General features: G+C 41.5%; 1 long non-coding RNA gene and 1 other non-coding gene across 2 annotated transcripts; one reads left to right on the top strand and one right to left on the bottom strand.

Annotated features, from left to right (window-relative positions):
• Positions 1 to 4,221: 4,221 nt before the first annotated feature.
• LOC147035622 (5S ribosomal RNA) lies at positions 4,222 to 4,340 on the bottom strand. The gene has a single exon (XR_015050081.1). It is a non-coding gene; the product is annotated as a 5S ribosomal RNA (ribosomal RNA).
• A 1,244-nt stretch (positions 4,341 to 5,584) lies between these two features.
• LOC147035621 (uncharacterized) lies at positions 5,585 to 10,589 on the top strand. The gene is made up of 2 exons (XR_015049108.1): positions 5,585 to 5,651; positions 9,033 to 10,589. It is a non-coding gene; the product is annotated as an uncharacterized LOC147035621 (long non-coding RNA).
• Positions 10,590 to 20,186: the final 9,597 nt, after the last annotated feature.

The raw sequence follows: 20,186 nt of genomic DNA, 5'->3' as shown, positions 1-20,186 counted from the left end.
AAATTTGATGACAAAAGTTGAAATGGTATAAAAAGGTATGGCCCAGACAGACACACAGACGACAGACACATACACACAGAAGTGATTGCAAAACCCCGTCTTCCGCTGTGCAGGCTATGGGCTAACTAGACCAGCACTTGGCAGAGTGCATACTTCCACCAGGCTGAACAGTTTATGTTTTGTATACCAGGAATAGGCCGGATCTGGATCCAGACCTGAACCAAAATCTAAATGGCATGTTCTTGTCACCTAATCCACTCATCCACTACATTTTGTCACAAGTCGTCCACAACTTTTTGAAATATCATGCTATATATAGTTTTTGGCCCCATCCCTCAATCATGAAGTTAGTTGAAAATTTTTAATGTTCTCGTATCCAGATGTACTCCACCAAAATCAAAATAAAAACCAATCTTGCCAAAAGGTGACCACGTGTGACTTCTTTAAGGTCACACTGAGGTGAACAGAGCTGCTACCCACCAGGAGCGACTCCTTGAGGAATATCTGCCTACGAGAGATTCCGATGAGAATCGTTCTACAGAGTAACCATGAAAAAAAAATCCATTTTTTCATCATGACGTTATCAAATGACGTCATAGTGTCAAACTTGTTAGAGATCTGGAAAGCACTCATCAAGGGTTTTCATATGAGGTATTACACGATATGGTACCTAAGATTTCAAAATTTGACCTTGGGGTCAAAATATTTCGACCTTAAGCGCTAACCATGAAGGTCAAGGCCAATCGCCACCAAAAACTAATCAGCTGAGCGCCAGACCATATACTACATTCCCATAAAGTTTGGAGATGATTCGATTAAAATTACTCAAAAAATAAGGGTTTCGGCGACTTCCATGATTTACCACAAATTGACCTTGACCTTTGACCTTGACCTTTATGTGTGCTGAAGGGTATTGTAATAATACTACGATATGTGTACCCACAATAGTTTCTGATGAGAATTGTGCTCTACAGAGTGATATAAAGGTGAAAAATCCAATGATTACAGACAAACAAACAAAAAAACTTACCAAGTAACAGATCTTGCAAAAACGAAGTTTTGGCAAGATAACAAAAAAGCTGACCAAGTAACAGATCTTGCAAAAACGAAGTTTTGGCAAGATAATAATTCGGCCAGGTGACACACCCAAACTATCCACCATGTTTTGTCAAAATATGTCCACAACTTGAGATGTATTACACAAAGACAAACAGACACAGACAAACAGATAGGAGTGAAAACATAACCGCCGTACACCTTCGGTTTTCAGAGGTAAACATTTACTTCTGGCAGTGGCGGAGGTAAACATTCTGTCTGTTTGTCTGTGAGCACCCAGGTCGAAAAACCAGTTAAAACCAGTACACATTTTCAACTGGTCTCTATTGGTTCTAATTGGTCTTTAACTGGTCTCTATTGGTTTCAACTGGTACCAGTTAAATTCAGTCAGAATTCCAATTTCCCAGTTGAAAAAACCAGTAGCTCATATTTGTACCAGTTAAAGTCTTACTGGTTCCAGTTGATACCAGTTGCAATGTACTGGTCCCAGTTGATACCAGTTGCAATGTACTGGTCTCCTAGTTGATACCAGTTACAATGTACTGGTCCCAGTTGATACCAGTTAGTTAAATACAATTGTATTTCAACTGGTAATATATCACTCTATTCCAATTTCCATATTAAAACCAGTAAGAAACAAACTGGCTTTACTGGTACCAGTTGGCTACTGGTTTTCAACTGGTACCAGTTGACCAGTAACCTACTGGTCTTTACTGGTTTTTTGACCTGGGCAGGATATCTCAAAAAGATTTGGACGGATTTTGACGAAACTAGGTGGATGAGTTTCCACTTGCTTAAGTGGAAGAAAGTGGAAACTCGCCACTTTCAATATTTTCTTTACCATAAACCATGATCTGGGTCTTGGTTCCGACAATCAGGGCAAATGCTTATACCGAAGAACAAAAACAAGGAGATGCCTTAGTGAAGACTTAAAATCATGGAAGAAGAAGTAAACCGAATCTGATCTCCTTTGAAATACTCAACCATTCTGGTGAGTGGTTGCAGATTTCACAATAATAATAAACGCAGAGAATAAAAACTAAATAAACATTTATATTATTTTTTACATATAAACATGCCACAGAGGACGTATGCAGGACAATGATGACCCAAGGGATGATTCTGATGAAAAACCGAATAATATATTTGATGTTTCCATGACAAGTGTGACCCGTCACTAATTGTCACCTTCCAAGGAGAGCATGCTCCATGTTGTGGTACCCCCTCCCGTCACTGGACCAGACATTCGTTTGTTCGACTTGATTATTCATAAGAATTCAATATTAACTCGTTTAAAATCTCTGAGCTATGTTGTCCCCTTGGATGAAGAAATCACTCGTGTTCTTTACCAGTGAATGAAGCGCTTTTTGTGAATCTCCTGCTGGGTCACTCAAGTGAACCTTATATCTTATTCATTAAATATGATGTCAACAGTGCTGACAGTTATAGTTCTTTTCTCCAACATTTTTTTTGGGGGAGTGGGGCGGGGGGGTTGGAAATCACTTAAAACATGTAGAAATGCAAAAAAAGAAATCGAAATTTTGTTGAAAAAAAAGTTGCAAATTTTTTTTTATCTCTAACAATTTTTTTTTTTTGGGGGGGGGTGGAAATCACTTAAAACATGTGGAAATGCAAAAAAAAATTTTTTTTTCTCTAACAATTTTTTGGGGGAGGGGGTTGGAAATCACTGACAACATGTAGAAATGCAAAAAAAAGTTTTTTTTTCTCGAACAATTTTTTTCTCTCACAATTTTTTTGGGGGGGTTGGAAATCACTTAAAACATGTAGAAATGCAAAAAGTTTTTTTTTCTCGAACAATTTTTTTCTCTCACAATTTTTTTGGGGGAGGGGGTTGGAAATCACTTAAAACATGTAGAAATGCAAAAAAGTTTTTTTTTTCTCGAACAATTTTTTTTCTCTCACAATTTTTTTTTGGGGGGAGGGGGGGGTTGGAAATCACTTAAAACATGTAGAAATGCAAAAAAAAATCTCTATTTTTTGGGGGGGAGGGTAACAATTTTTGGGGGGGTTGGAAATCACTTAAAAAATGCAGAAATGCAAAAAAAATAATAATAATAATTCTCGAACAATTTTTTTGGGGGGGGGGACCAAGTCCAAAATTTAATGGCATGATCCTTGGACCATACCTAATCCCCCCCCCCCACCAAGTTTCGTCGAAATCCGTCAAGGAGTTTTTCCGTAATACTGTTCACAAACAAACAAACAAGCAGTCATAGACTGGTACTTACGAAATCGTCAACTTGACCTCTGACCTTGTCTAATAAAAGCTGTCTCGAGAGAGGGTAGCGACACAAACCAGAAGTTTCTATGATGATTCTGTACCAAACCATCAAAAATCGAATGTTTTGGATGTTTGACCTCACTGTGACCTTGACCTTTGACCGATTTTGACCAAAATCTAATCAGCGCTAGCCACCACCCTCCTGAATCACGTGGTGTAATTTGACATTGGAAGCTTCTTCCGTTCTCGAGTTATCATTTTTTGGATGTTTGACCTCACTGTGACCTTGACCTTTGACCGATTTTGACCAAAATCTAATCAGCACTAGCCATCAGCCTCCTGAATCACGTGGTGTAATTTGACATTGGTAGCTTCTTCCGTTCTCGAGTTATCGTGCCTACAAACAAACAAACAAACAAACAAACAGAAACGGAAGTCATCAATATACTTACGAAATCTTTCGATTTCGTAAGTAACAAACAGTAGTAACAAACAAACAGTAACATCAGTACGATGAGGGTGTGGAAACATCAGTACGGTGAGGGTGTGCAAACATCAGTGTGGTGAGGGTGTGGAGATATCAGTACGATGAGGGTGTGGAGACGTTTCTCTGCGTTTTCTGCTCCATTAATTCACAAACACAGTTGTTGGGGATTTTAACGACGATGATGAAAGATATTATTTCAATGTGTTTTGAAGTCCTTGGGAAGAAACTTTCCTTGAAAAAAATCACCAAACACAGGAGGAAAGTTTGTGTTTTCACAATTAAACCAGATTCAGGAGAATCACAAACTCACGTCTTTACCCAGTTATATAAACGTGAAGGGGAATGAAGAGAGTGTTTTGTTGCGATTAAAATAAAACGATTAATTGTCATTCGTGGATGAGGGAAAACAAAGGGTGACTCCCCCTGCAGGACAAAAAGCCTACAACACCCGGTGTTGCCAGGCGGTCTCCCATCCAGGTACTAACCGGGCCCGAACCTGCTTAGCTTCCGAGATCGGACGAGATCGGGCGTATTCAGGGTGGTATGATCGTAGGCAATAACAACTCGTCATTCAAGCTTCATGAGGTTGAAAAATAGCAAAGTAAACACAAGGAGGGAAATCATTTTGGTTTTTCAGCTCCTTCACAGACGCCGTCAAAATGCAAAATACATATTCAAAGGAAACGAAGAAGAAGAAGAGGAAGAAGAAGAGGAAGAAGAAGAGGAAGAAGAAGAGGAAGAAGAAGAGGAAGAAGAAGAGGAAGAAGAAGAGGAAGAAGAAGAGGAAGAAGAAGAAGAAGCAGCAGCAGCATCACAAGATGATTGACAAACGAACCATCGTTTCCTTCCTTCCAACACTCTGGTTGTTCAGACGTAAATCCATTGGAGAGGAAATATGTCAAACAAGAACAAATCAGGAGTTTCTCTGCAATACAGCATTCACTCCTTCTGGAACTCCAACACAATGACAGTTTTTCTTACAATCCAATTTCTTATGAGTTCATCGGAACAACAGGTGGAAGATACAACACTTATAAAAAAAAAAAAAACACGCAATATAATGAGTTTCCTTTCAAGGAACTTCAACGCAGGAGGAGGTCCTTTGGTGCATCAAGTCTGCGCCATGATTGTTTGTCTGTGCTGTGTCTCTGTCCCCTACCGATCCAAATGAATGTTCGGGAGATACAAATTTATTTGCGTTTAGTATCCACTCGAGCCGACACCAGACACAAAATAAAGAAGAAACCCTTCAACCCAGTGTGTTTGATTCGTTTCGAGACTTTGCCAAAATTTCATATTAAAAATAACCCGATGCACATTCATGATGCAAAAACATACGTACAGCTTATGTGCATATATAATATGTCGTGGCGAAATACCTGGGATCATTCCAATTGCACTGGGCCATGGACTATCATCCAGGCCGAAGGCCTGAGGCCTGCCGATTTTCACTGCTTCACAACCAGATGTATATACATGAAGCAAAAACATGCACATGGCTGATGTGCATCTATAATACTGTACATCGCTGATATATACCTGGAATCATTCCAGTTGCACTGGGCAGGGGCGGATTAACCACAAGGCCCGTGAGGCCCGGGCCTTGGCCTGCGAAAACTATTTGGCGTGCGAAAATTTCCGACGAGGTTTTTTCTTATTTTTTTTTTTTCAGTCTTAATTATGTGACTGGACATGTGTGGGAAGGCTGTACACACCGTGAGGGAAGGCTGCTGGCACGCTGCCAGACAGTGATCGTGGAACCACGTGATCACATCACAATCAGCCAATCACAGGCGTCGCCACTCTCGTCTGGCTGAGGTAACGTTCGCGCTGAGTATGAACACACTGGCACCCTCTTACTTTCCTGTGAGTTATCGAGCATCCTGATGCTTGCAGTTCTTCGTTTTGCTCTTATTTGTCGTTTTTTATTCTTGATTATCGCCGACGGATATATTTGGCACCACGAAAGTGGTTCTTGCAAACGCGACAAAAAGAAGAGGCGTGAAACAGAAACAAAAAGACTGTCTGGATCCATGTTGAAATTTTTTTCACCTCACCAGAGTCGAGATGACCAAACGGAATGTGTGCATGCAGAGTCTTCTGACGTCAATGTCGAGGGATCAAGTAATCTCGCACTGCATCACATTTCGAAAGCTGATGATACCAATACCGTCGCATCGAGCAACGAGAGAAGCATTGAAACAACTGCAGCCAGTGCTGCGGCTCGAAGTTTCAATCCTGATCCTGCTGAATGGACTCTTTCCGCAGAACTCGTGGATAATTTCATCCAGAATCCTCCCTGCCAAGATAGGAACGCAGATTTTTCGTATACGACCCGAGTGTATCCAGATAAAACACGGTATTTTCGGCGCGAACACTTTCAGCGGAAACTCACGAACGGGGAAACTATCTTGGTTGTCTTGAACTAGTCTCAAAATTCGATCCATTTCTCGCCCAGCATCTTGAAGTGTATGGGAACAATGGAAAGGGAAGTGTATCGTACCTGTCATCAACAATATGCGACGAGTTTATCCTACCACTGGCCGAAAAAGTGGAATCTACCATCGTGCGAGAAATAAAAGATGCTAAATATTATGGTGTTTCCATCGATTCGACGCCAGACGTTTCGCATATCGATCAGTTGACGGTAATATTTCGATATGTGATGCAAGATGGTAGCGCCGTCAAAAGGTTTCTACAGTACGTCGTCATTGAGCATCACGATGGTGAATATCTGTTTGGAAAATTGCAAGAGGTACTGGAAGCCAATGGGATTGATCTCATGGATTGGCGAGGGCAGTCATATGACAATGCAAGCAACATGCCCGGTGTCTATTCAGGCGTACAAGCAAGAGTCTGTAAAATTAATCCATTGGCTCAGTGGGTACCATGTGCTGTGCACAGTTTGAATCTGGTCGGAGTCGCTGCCACAGAGAGTTGCTTGGAAGCCGTCAAATACTTTGGACTTATTCAAGCCGTGTATAACTTTATGTCAGCATCTCCCCAAAGATGGGTCATTTCAAATAAGTCACTCGATGAATGTGCCATCAAACTCAAATGTTTGTCCGAGTCTGATACGAGGTGGTCAGCTCGCACGGACGCTTGTAAAGTGTTTTCCGCAAGCTACAAGGACATAAAGAAGGCGCTAATGAAGATAGCCGAGCCCCCAAAAGACACTCAGTCAGCGAGACTGGAAGCCAAAGCATTGGCTGAGAAGATGGAACTGATCGAAACAGTAATCATGTGCACTGTCTGGTCTGATCTACTTGGAAACATTGATCGAGTAAACAGATGTCTCCAACAACCTGGAATAGATGTCGGAGCGGTTAAGCAGCATTATGATGCCCTCTATGAATACATAGAGTCGCTTCAAAATGATGAAAGATTTGATGCATTTCAGGACCGCGCCAAAAAGATGGTCGAGTCCATCATTTACGCTGATGATAATCGTCGGGTCAAGAGGCGAAAGAAGGCCTTCGATGAAAATGACGAGGAAGAAGAAACCCTAAAATCTGGCAGGGAGAAGTTCAGAGTTGAGACGTACTTCTCCATACTTGATCGCCTTCTGACAGAAATCCATAGGAGAAGAGAGAGCTATCAGAAAATCACGGATCTCTTTGGATTCATCCCCACGGCCAACAGCCTCGACCATGATACACTCTCTCGCAGAGCGGAGAAACTGGTTTCAGCGGACCCTGCTGATGTTGAAATGGACATAGTTCAGGAAATAGAACTTTTCTCGAAATACTCCAAGTTCATCGATGCATCGGACATGCTCTGGTCCATTATTCACAACAATTTGACACAGACATTCCCCAATATTTTTGTTGCCCTCCGAATATATTGTTCGATGTTTGCTACGAGCTGCGAGGGTGAACGCTCCTTCAGCACACTAAAGTGCATAAAAAATTGTCTTCGGTCGACCGTGGGACAGGTGCGTGTGTCCACGCTCGCTCTGCTTTGTGTTGAATCTGAGCTGATGAAGCAAATCGATTTCTCCGAAGTGATCGCGTCGTTTGCCAACCAAAAGGCACAAAAGAAGGTGTTTCAGCAGGGTGGAAATTGAATATACATACATTCCTCCGAATTTGTTTTCTGTATCGTTTGTTTCTCAATTTCGAAGCCGAATTGGATTTCACAGGCACTTGTATATTTGAAAGTCGGACAAATCGCCATTTATCGCAGTCTGTTCCGATTAAATTTCATGTTCAAAATTGTCGTTTTGGTCACTCTTGAATTTGGCCTACGAAATCTCAAGGGCCTTGGCCTACGAAGACCTTAATCCGGCCCTGGCACTGGGCCATGGATTAACACCCAAGCTGAAGGCCTGAGGCCTGCTGACCTGTTTTGTTTCATAACCAGATGTACATGCATGAAGCAAAAACATGCACATGGCTGATGTGCAAAGATAATACTGTGCATCGTTTTTATATTTTTGGAATCATTCCAGTTGCACGAGACCATGGATTAACACCCAAGCTTAAGGCCTGAGGCCTGCCGATCTGTGCTGCTTCATGGAATGACAGCACGGAGATTTGATTGGGGTGGAGTCAGGCCAACTGTCTCGCCAATGGGTGCAAAGCAGTGGGGTGGAGTAGGGGCACCTGAACACTGAACCGTGTACTGAATAACAAGTCATATTTTCTCAGTCTAAAAAGGGCTTAACTCTGTTAAAAATTGAAGAAACGCCCTGAAACTCGAAATTTTTCTGTCACCTATAATAGTAAAGCCGTGCACCAAGTTTCAGTTGAATATGTTGAAGGGTATGGTAAAAAAAGTCTGAAAAACCAAAAGTGGGACAAGGAAAGAAAGGACAGACAGAGAGCAAACCGATAGTCCCATCTGGTGAAACCGGCAAGGGACTAATAAATCACGATGCTTTTCAATATGGTGGTTTGTGTAAAAAAAAAAAACCCAGAGTAATTCTTTAATTATAATGCTCCAGCATCTCGGCATAGCTGTGAAGATTTTTCCAACACTGATATTGTAGCTCTGTAATGTTTGGCGAGGCGATATTGATCGATTAACAATCTTTGGGTTTTGTGATATTGACATTGAGCAGGAGGAAAACATTAAATATTTCGTAAACTCCTTCAGCAAGATTTGAGTATTTCCTGAAATGCAACTGAAATAAAAGTATGAAAACATTTTATTGCATTTATTGAGACAATAAGTGTAATAATAATCAGTTGGGCATCATTTTACTATAATTTGTTTAAGATTATTGATATTTCTCTTCTTTCACAGGAATAAAACTCCTTGATGATACAAACTGCACCTTTAAACTCCTGAAGATTTTTGTTGCGGTGATGATGATCTCCAGTTTTATCATCCTTTTTCTGCCTCATCTAAGAGAGTTTCCTCCATCAAAAGAGCTGCTGACGACATGGAAAGAGCTTCCTGCACAAGCAAATATAAAAAGCTAAGATCGTTGCCAATATATTCTTAGAAATTTTGAAAAGAACATTTGAATAAGCAAAAGGCACCACTTATGTTCACTGGTGCATTGTACACTTTGGGGCCATTTGGTGTACCATTGAGTCAATGACCACGAGGTTGTATTTTTGCCTAGATGTAGCAGTTTTTTGTGTTGCTGATGAATTGATTAAATAAGTTATATTTGTTTTTATACCCATTTAACTTTTTGAATTGAATAGGTGAGACACAGCACAGCAACTAACATTTTATGAATCATTGACTGTTGGTGGTGATGGTGGAGGACCATACTCTTGACAGAGCACTAAGGTGCCCACAACAAGTTGTAAACATTTCTGTGGTTATAAACCATTCCTGGACAGGACACCACTGCTCTAGTGACCTGTCCAGGACAGGCCACAAATATGGGACTTTCAAAATTATGTATGGTTGCGAGTGAGGCCTTTCACACATGCACTGTGTGCATTTTTAGTGACTTGCTTCTGCTTGCCGGAGCACTTTTAACCTGCCGTTGCTTGGGCAAAATTTGTAAGTCAAGTAGTCTTCCAAACGTAATTTTCAGCACTTAAATGAAAGCATGGCAATTTCAAAATGGTTTACCATAATTGTGTTCCTGGATGCAAATTGGACACAGAAATATAGGAAGTATGAGAAAAGTACGAGAAATATCCATGGATGTGAGGTGCAAATTGGGTTGCAAAGTGTGATTTTTTTCCCCCCTCCACAGGAAGAAAGGCAAACTTAGGGGGTGGCTTATACACAGCAATTTATGGGATGTAGATGCTGCGACATAAATGGATTTTGTCAGTAATGACATTTTTGTCCATTATGTAACTGGGATAAGAGAAATTTTGGTACCACCCTCATAGTTGCAGACAGTCTGCATACTCTATCCTACAATGTTCTGTGACTCGATGAGAAAGATTCAAGATAGTATAGGCACATCCCCTTATCAATGTTGAGGAATTTGAAGTGCTTGATTTTTGCCTGTTGTCATTCCTGTCCATTCTCCTGCCCCAACATCAGACTCAGCTACACTACATAAACATCTCTCTACATGTTGAAACATACATGTATCAAATACATATTTTCTGCTTTAATTACCAGGTGATAGTTCACAATTTTGTGTCAACAGACTACTTTTCGAAAGGCCAAAATACTGCAATATTCATTTGACTGCAATATGCAGACGGTGACATATATATTCATTATCGCTTTGGTGTGAAAGTAAGTATGGACATGCATCTGTGTCGTTGTAGTGATGTAACTTCTATTTCTGAATTAATATGTTTTTATACTTTGTTTTAATATTCATGAACATGTCACATGATAAAACAAGAAAAAGAGCAACAGAGATTGCAGATCCTTGATAGGACTTCTTTTGTGTGGTGCTTTTATACAGGTGTGTTACGTAATTAATAATAGACATAACTACAACTGTCCCTTTAAAATTGCTTGCAGTGATGACCGGGTATGAAGACGTCCCGCTTTGAAAGGACACTTTACCCTGACCCATGACATTTATTATTATTCAAATGAAATTCAGAATTGGATTAAAATAATTTAAACTCAAATGAAATGGAAGATCAAATTGATACAGTCCTGCATTGGAGTCATCAGAAAGAACCCAAACAAGCAAAGAGCAAAGATGAAGTCATCAGGAGGAACACAAATAGGATTCGGGTATCAGATGCAACTCCTCGACCCTCAAACCCATCCAGATGCAGCCAAGTGAGCCTTATTCAAAAAAGATAATCAAAAGGAAGCCAGATTTAAAAATTTAAAGAATTCTGGCTGCCAGACCATGCATCCGATCAGATTGAAATTTAAAACATATATTCCCTATTACAACTGGATCATAACTGTGAAGATTCACGTTCATCGATGGAGCGGTTGAAGATAAATAATTTTTAAAATATTTTTGCTTAATCTAATATGGCTGCCAGACCATGTGACATAATTATTCGTGAATACCCTGGTATCCCCAAGGCTTGGGGAACTTTTGTTTGAAGTCGGGCATGAGCACAGATGATTTATCGCAAACCTGATACATCACATTGACGTCATATTCGTTTTTATGATGTCATAATGAAGAGGACGAGGATCTTAGCTCATTTGAGCTTGTTAAGAATCAAAGTAAGTACAGCTCTTCTGCAACTAAGTGTGAGTTCATTCTTATCCATGCTCTCTTGGAAGACCAGAAGCAATTCAGGTCCAATCAGGTCCCAGAATTTTTGAAGAACTCCGCTGGTAGACCATCCAGTCCAGGTGATTTCCCTCCATTCAGCCTATTAAGGGCAGCAGAAAGTTCCTCAAGTGTGAGTGGTGATTCTAAATCCAACTTTTCTTGGGGGATAGAACACTGATACCATCTGCCAATTGAGAAACCAGTTCCAAATCAACATCTTTTGCCTGGTAAAGTTTAGAAAAGAAAAGTTTTGTGTCATTCTTAATTTCTACCGGGTTAGTAGTGACTGAGTTATCAGGACGTTTTAAAGCAGTGATTAAGGAATGAGGCGATTTTGATTCAAAGTCAAAAAAAAACCGGGTTGGGTTATCTAAGAGATGAAGGTGTTGAAAGCGTAATCTTGCTAACGCTCCTTGGGTATGGTTGGTTATTATATAATTGAGAAGAGACTTTTTCTCCTGCAATCTTAGTTTTAGTTGGGGGGCAGGGTGAGTTTTTAGGTTGCTTTGAATTTGTAGAATTTCTTTCTCCAGTTCTGCCTTTATTCTGCATTCTACTTGTGTATTTAAAGAACAGAAATGTTGACAGAAATTTCGAATTTGGACCTTTACGTTGTCCCACCATAGCCGCTGGTCTTTAAATTGTGGCTTAGCACCTACTAAATTGGACCATACACTTTGAAAGGCACTATTAAAAGAGGGGTTGTCTAATATGGAGATGTGAAGTTTCCAAAAAGAGTGGCGATTTGGAGACGACCCTATTCGGTAGCACATGGTGATAAGGTGATGGTCCGAGAAACCAGATGGAAAAATTCTCGTGGTAGGTGAAAGTTTAATAAGGGGTGAGTTTATGTAAAATCTATCCAGCTGGGCAAGGGCTACCTGATTGTTGGCAACTTTACTCCAATTAAACTGATGGGTGTTTGGATTTTGTATCCGCCATATGTCTTGAAGACTAAAATCCCTTATTATGTCAGAAAGCAGTCTGGCTGATCCGGGGTGAGGCTCTGCACCATTCCGATCACGTGCGGGCTGAAGGGTGCAATTGAAATCACCTCCCATAACGATACATTTTGCAAATCTCATTGCCTCATGTAGAGTCGTAGCCTTTTAAAAAAGCTTCGGCGGTCTGTGCCCTTTGAAGGAGCATAGACATTTATTAAAGTAAATTCGATGTTGTTGTCAACAAAATCCAGGGAAGTAAGGTAACCTGGGATTATTTCCTGAAATGAAAGTTGTCGAGGGCAAAAGTGCGAACTAAGCAGAAAAGCAACTCGTGCTGTGCAAGAGTTGGAATCACTAAAATAGCCGGTCTTTTTCATCATTCCATTCCAAACACTGTGCGATGCTGGAGTAGAGTAGGTTTCTTGTAAAAAAGCTACATCTAATTTCCGTTGTTTAATGAGGTTGATTACTCGGAACATCCTGGACTGGCTTGCTCCACCATCTAGGTTTAGGCTGCCAAGGATCGCCATAGTGATGAAGAGGTGGCAAGCAAAGAAGTGCACGCAGGTCATCATTTCATTTCCATTTTAGCTTTAACAATGTGCTTTTTAAGCCTACTGCACTGTGGTTCGGTGAAATGGTAATCATTAGGACGACGAATGATACTTTTTGCTGTTTCAATAAAACCATGAAGTCAGAAAAGTATTCCTTTATATCTATATGTCTTTTCCTAAAAGTATGATTTAGGAATTTGCGATGGTGAGACATTAGGAGTACTGTTTGTAGGGAATTCTTCCATGTTATCTGGTTCTCCTTCTGACATGTCAGAAGCACTATCTGGGAAATTGTCAATTTCTAATTCACAAACCGTGTTTATACTCTGTAGTATACAGGTATCAGGTAGTTCTGTTTTCGACGTGGAGGGGAGGGGTGAGGGAGGCTCTGATTCCACCTTGAGTCATGTAGAAGGGGGGAGGGGGAGATGGAGTGAGGGGAGGGGGAGAGGGTAGTAGTATCAGTATCTGCCTCAGGTTTTTGAGGATGCGATTTTTTCAGAGCTTTGTCACAACACTCAGGTATGACTTCAGGGGTATTCGATGGAGTAATTTCCACCATGGAGGAGTCGTTGGTGGTTAACTCGTGACACAATTGGGGGCTCTGGAGACAGTTTTTAGTTCTTTTTCGGTAAGATCATTACATGGTTCAATTTCCTTATCAGAAGTGGGGTTCTTGGCTGTACTTTCCTTAATTTTCTCTGGGAGTAAATCCCTTTCACCTTGATGTACCAACAGGGGGGTCCATTTCATCGTTTGAGAGTGACGCATACCGATTTTTCATTGACACTGTGTCACATAAGCCCAGAGTTGTTTCACTCACAGCCAAAACCACTTTTTTTCCTTTATGTGGGTTAAGTACGTTCTGATCCGTCTTTCTTTTCCTTAATAAGGGAATAGTTGTAAACCCATCCCACACACTTGAGGTACTGTCCTCTGTGTCCTTCGGGTCTGATGTTTCGTTCTCTGAGACTGTAACAGGGTCATCGGTGCTAACAGGTGGAGCCGTATTAGACGGAGCGAGAGTATCCTTGGCTGTTGGGGATGCAATTTTCGGGCTGAAACGTTTTAAATGGCCGAAACCATTGCAGTTAAAAACGTCAGTGTTTCCGTCGACGCGTACACCTGGTACTCGTGTCCATCTATGCGAAATTTAAAGAACACATTAAGCACTTTATCGACGTTAGACGAGGGAAGCATAATGTACGCCTGTCGCCTGAAAGACATCACGTGTCGAGCCTGCTCGTTCCGGCATCGCAAAGGTAACATTGTAATCTGAGAGACTACGGTCCCGAATCGAAATAACTCTTTTCCCATTGCTTCATTCAGGATGAAAGGTGGGACATTACTAAGTACAATTTTGGTACAAGTTGTGGCGAGAGGGGAGGGTAAGATGAAATAACCATTTTCAGTTGTTATTCCGGTCGAGACGATGTCATGTACTAAATGATCATCCGATATAAAAACAACTACTCGTTTATTCATGCGAGAAGCTGCGTGGACTTTTTCAAACCCAACCATATTACCAATGGCAGAAACAATGTCATCAACACTGACCTCGTTAGGAGGAACGCACACGATGCCATTTTTCCTCGTCAACGCCTCATAGGCCGCGTAGCGGGAACGTTTTGACAGAGAGAGAAAGAAAGAGAGAGAGAAAGAAAGTAGAGAGTAGAGAGTAAGAGCGTGAGAGAAAGAGAGAGAAAGAGAGAGAAAGAGAGAGTGAGAGAGAGAGAGTGAGGAAGTGAGAGAGAGTGAGGGAGTGAGAGAGAGTGAGGAAGTGAGAGAGAGTGAGGAAGTGAGAGAGAGTGAGGGAGTGAGAGAGAGTGAGGGAGTGAGAGAGAGTGAGGGAGTGAGAGTGAGTGAGGCAGTGAGAGAGAGAGAGAGAGAGAGAGAGAGAGAGAGAGAGAGAAAGAGAATGATCGAACGAGAATGTATTCCCTGCCATCAGAGAGTGCGGTAGCATTCCCGACGTTGGGATTGCACAGAAAAAAAATGCCGGTCCCACCCGCTACAAGGAAAACTAAAGTTGGAATATCTTCTCTAAAACGTCGCTGAGGCTACATACGAGAACCTCCTTGGTCTGTTAAGCTGATTGTTGAGGCAGGGATCACTTTTCAGTCCTCCAGAATATGGCAAAAGCCGCAAAAATGTTTTTTTAAAACCGATATTTGGCAAACTGGCAATATTTTTCATTCATCATCATAATCATTGTCATCTTCAGACGGTATATTTCCAGGAGCTGTCACTCTCTCAATGGTAAATACTCTGGTACCATCTGAGAGAGTTTTACTTGGTGTACCATTGTATGGTATTGTATTAAAACTGACGCAAAGCTGCATATCTTTGTGAAGGAATCGGAAGGGATCAGAGGGATGCATAGGACTACGACTGTCAATCAGCCTGATTGGGGTGGGACCACGAGCCCTCGGGCTGATCAGACTCACTGTCAGTGGATGTGGTTAATGGTGGAACATTGCCAGGACATAGAGTACCATTACAATATGAGCACGTTTATAAAGTTTGCACTACAATATTTGTAAATCAGTAGCAGAACATATACATATACATATATATATATATACTGTATTTCTAAAAAAAAGTTAAGAAACAAGGGATAAAAACATTTTTTAATGCAAAAGGATGAAGGATTCTTCCTGCAAAAAGTATATAAACAAGGTATTGATGGTCCCTCACCAGAAATGATCATGTGAAACCATCCCCACATCTTTCTGGGAATAATGGTTGTTCCTAGAATTCAGAATCAAATCCGTTTGTGGAATCTGCTAGAATTGGTGAAGGAATGGTTTACTAGAGAATCCAGGTTCCAATACGCTTTGTGTACTGGGCGACTCGATGACATTCAACACGGCGCAAGGCCAGAAATTGGATATGGTTGGCCTTTACCTTCTTCAGCCTGTCTTCACCCACGGCGAACTATATGTGGAATTCTCTCCAACAAGGGATTTTATCACAGAAGTTCTGTAGGTTTCTGCTACTTATTATAATTATTATTATTATTATCTACACGATCAGAGACCCAAAGAACTTCTGAGATAAAATCCTTTCCTTTTAATGCCTATCTGACAACTATTTAATGTCCATATGAGGAACCGCACACACATTGACGAATGACCCTGCCCGGATGACAGTTTATAGCTGAGTCGAGATTCAAACCCAGGTTGGGCAGCTTAGCTCTTGGAGTGTGCGTACCTCTCGGTTCATGGTTATCCTGCCAGCCCTAGTCTTATTAGTGGAGCCATCATAGTGCTGTTGTTTGATATCAATATGGTATTCTTCACTGAAAACAAAGTGAGTGCCGTCCATATAAATGTTTGTGATCGACTAAGTGAAAATTATGAGAAAAACCAGACTAACAAACACACTTTCGAATCTTCATCGCAAGTAATTCAAACACAAACACAAAAAGTAATTCAAACAGGGGTGAAAACATAACCTCATGCATTTAACCTGTCACCAACATGAGTAAGCCTGTGTTCCTTGTGTTTATTCTGCATTGAGATTCCGCACGAGTATAATTGAGCGATGACAAAAATAATCTTTTCTTTTCAGATTGACGTTTGACCTTAACATTTAACAATGAGGGGTGTGTTGTTAATTGTTCGTAACTGAACATGCCTTGCTGTCGTCTTTCTAAAGGGAGCAATTTCATTCTGATCTGACAAACCTTCGTCGAGTTTTGGTGAAAAATGTAAAAATGCCTATAATTGGGTCATGACCTTAAAATTAGCTCAAGGTCAAGGTCAAAAAACATGTCAACCCCACGTACTTTTTGTCTACACTATTGATGCAAAATTTCATTCCGAAAGTCCCAGGTGGCTCTGAGATACAGTTTGGAAATTTGGAGAGTTGAGAGTGTCGGAAGAAAACATTTTAAAATGGTTTAGTACTCTTTGAGGTCTAAGAAATGCTGTGGTACCGTTAAAAATTGGGGGGTGCAAATTGTTGAAACAAACCCTGCAAAAGCAATAAACCTCCCCAATACGACAGGGGTGTGCTTAATAATATTGAGTAGCAGACCTATGCAAACTTGACAAGTTTTATTTCATTCATTGATATATTAATAAAGGTGAAACAGTGAAAAAACGGAGTTGATGTAGACTCTGAAGTACATGACATCTGCCCCCTGACGATATGGTTCCTTTTCAGTGCCAATAAACCACACACAGACAAAGATCAACTTCGACTCCTTCTTGTTTCTTACCAACCTATCACGAAGCACAGCTGTCAACCGAAACCTGCTTGAAGGACTGAGAATATTTCTTAATTGGGGTCCAGGTGCTGCAGGCAATGAGAACATTCGGTCTCTCTCGAGTGCAGCTTGTGGCTGCTTGTTGCATTAATGGTTGGGACACAGCTATGCCGCTGATGCAGTGTCCCCCTTACCAGTACACTGGTGCTCATTTTGCCGACCTCAGAAGGATGACAGGCTGAGTCAACCTCTTGGTGTATTTTTTAATTCAGCGGCCAACGGGGTTTGAACACAGGACCCTAGGATTCCAAGCCGCCACCCTAGCCGCAAAGCCAACACCAGACTTAGAACATTCTGTAATCGGGCAGGTTCAAGGTGACACCCTGGTAGGGATGACGCCCTGCGTGCTCAGAACAAATTCAGTAAAAAAAGAACCCAAATTGTGAGCTCTGGTATCTGGAATCTGTTATTATAGTTGCTTAAAGGAGAAGAAAGAAAAAAGAAAAATTATTCACAAGTCCCTGTAATGTCGATCTTGTATACCCCGTGTTCTCCACCCAATCCCTCTCCCTTCCACAGAGATCCTGTAGTCTCTGTACCCCACTGCTTTGTCCTTCCCTCTCCTGCTCCTCTTATCTCATGCCCCCCTTGCTGTGTGTTGTGTGTTAGCTCTCATACGAGCCTCGACAATGTATGCAATTTTTTTTTTTTTTTAATCCTCAAACTAATAATGGTCGCTCAGTTTTCCAAACTGATATTCAGATATGTGCTTCAAAGACATATTTTGACAGTGAAATTAATTATTTGCAGTCCAGAATCAAAATCAATTTCCCCTTTTATCAAGTATCTGCCCCACTTTCAGCCCTGTGAAAGTAATTTCTGTGTACGTAAAGCGATGGCTGTGTAGCCTAGACCTAGAACTGTGCACAGTCGCCTCTGAGCTGTCCAGCCTGAGTTTGAATACCCATCCAAGTATGAACTGCCATCCTGGTGTTTAGCAGGCAGGGCGAGGTACCAATGCATTCGCCAGCCATCTGATTGATGTTACAGATACAGATCAGTCTCCGTTAAAGGTCCCACTGTATCTTTCGTGAAGAGTAGTATAGGGAAGTTATCGCCGACTCCTTGAACAAATTACAAATCCCTGCATGAAGTGCAGGGAGCAAGTGGTCTGGTCTTCTTGGATATCCTTCGGAACACCAAAGTGAGGTTATTGTCTGATTCAGCAGATCCAGTGGCTCCCCAAACAACCTTGAAAGTGACAGCATTTTTCATTGGTTCGAAATTCAGCTGTTTTAACTTGGGACCCATCTAACGACTTTGTTCTGTTCTCCTCCTCCTCTTCCTTTGGAAGAGGTGAGGTCTGATAGCATCAAGTTTCTGCTCTGCCTTGACCACGATACTTCACCTCCCTCTGTCCTCAACCAACTACCTCTACCCTCCAACCACCCCACTTTATGGATATCCATCCTCACACAATCCTTCCATCTCAACTGTGGTCTTCCTCTTTCTTTCCACCTTGCTCCCTCAATATATCTGCTCTCTTTGCCATTCTCTCTTCCCCATTCTGTACCAAGTGTCCTCCCATCTCAACTGTGGTCTTCCTCTTTCCTTCCACCTTGCTCCCTCAATATATCCGCTCTCTTTGCCATTCTCTCTTCCCCAATCTGTACCAAGTGTCCTCCCATCTCAACTGTGGTCTTCCTCTTTCCTTCCACCTTGCTCCCTCAATATATCCACTCTCTTTGCCATTCTCTCTTCCCCAATCTGCACCAAGTGTCCTGGCCATCTCAGCCGGCATTTCATCAATCTCCTTGTCAAGCTCATCTGCACATCAATCTCCTCCCTCAGTTCAACCATTCTCCTTCTATCCACCTGCTTCACTCCTCCCACAATCCAAATCCGTCCACATCTTTTTGAGATATCGTGCTAAATATCGTTTTTAACCCTGTCTCTCAATGGTGAAGAATCAATTTTAAAATTCTAGAAGTCAGATCCGGACCCGGATCTTAATCAAAATTTAATCACTTCGTCCGAGTCACACACGCAACCTGTTCACAAAATTTCATCCGGATCCATCCAGAACTTTTTGAGATATCCTGCACACAAACAAACAAATGAAATTGCTCATTGAGCAAGCAATTGCCTGAATAACTTTGTCATATCTCTATGATCTCTGAAAAAACAAAAACCTGGAAATCAATTTGGTTCTTATAAGTCGATAGTGCTACTATACTGTTTAATGAGTTTTAGCACTTAGTTTGGTCATAATCATAATTTGGAAGTCAATCGGACTTGAAATGGCATTTTTAATCGCAATTTGAAAGTTTTGACCCAACACCCGCCCCCCCCCCCCCGACATTCGACCCGCGACTGCTAAGAAGGGTGTTGGCGTGACACCCCAATGAGACATATGGTTGGATGCAGAATTGGAAGATGCACATTTTGGATTTGGTTTGAAGTCGATACGACCATTTTAGCGGACGTTATTGCGAAAATAAGAATTTCGGGTTTTCGGTGACCTTGACCTTGACCTTTAACCTAGATTCACCAAAAACGACAAGTGTCTAAGTTGGACCATGGCCGACGTCTGTACTCAGTTTGGTCATGATCGCTGAAACGGTGTGGCTGCTGCAAGGTAAACAAACACAAACAAACAGACAGACAGACAGAATAACACACCCAACCGACCAACATAATTGCTGCAATCCGAAGGATTCCGGCAATGAACAAACAGACAGAGGGGTGAACACAACCTCCTTCACCTTTGGTGGCAGAGGAAATAAGATTGTATGAGGTTAAAATAGTGCAGATATGGAGAGCCAGAAAACACCATCTTTCAAAGTTCAAGTCTGAACTCACAAACCTCTCTCCCTCCTCCAAATCCTGGTGGTGTCTAATCAAATCTGTTTCTGGTGTATGTTCCCCCTCCATTACCTCAAATGGCCGCACAGCTGATACCGCACGTGAAAAGGCTGAATGCCTAAACTCGTGTTTGCATCGAAATATTGTGTCCAAAACCCATCACTTCCTCGACCCACCTTACACAGTCACACCCAACTGTCT

The sequence above is a fragment of the Eptatretus burgeri genome, chromosome 1 (genome assembly GCF_056783735.1).
Source record: "Eptatretus burgeri isolate ZD-2024b chromosome 1, Ebu_testis_v1, whole genome shotgun sequence".
Taxonomy (NCBI): domain Eukaryota; kingdom Metazoa; phylum Chordata; class Myxini; order Myxiniformes; family Myxinidae; genus Eptatretus; species Eptatretus burgeri.
The sequence above is the reverse complement of the archived record's forward strand: the minus strand, read 5'-3'. Positions and strand labels throughout refer to the sequence as shown.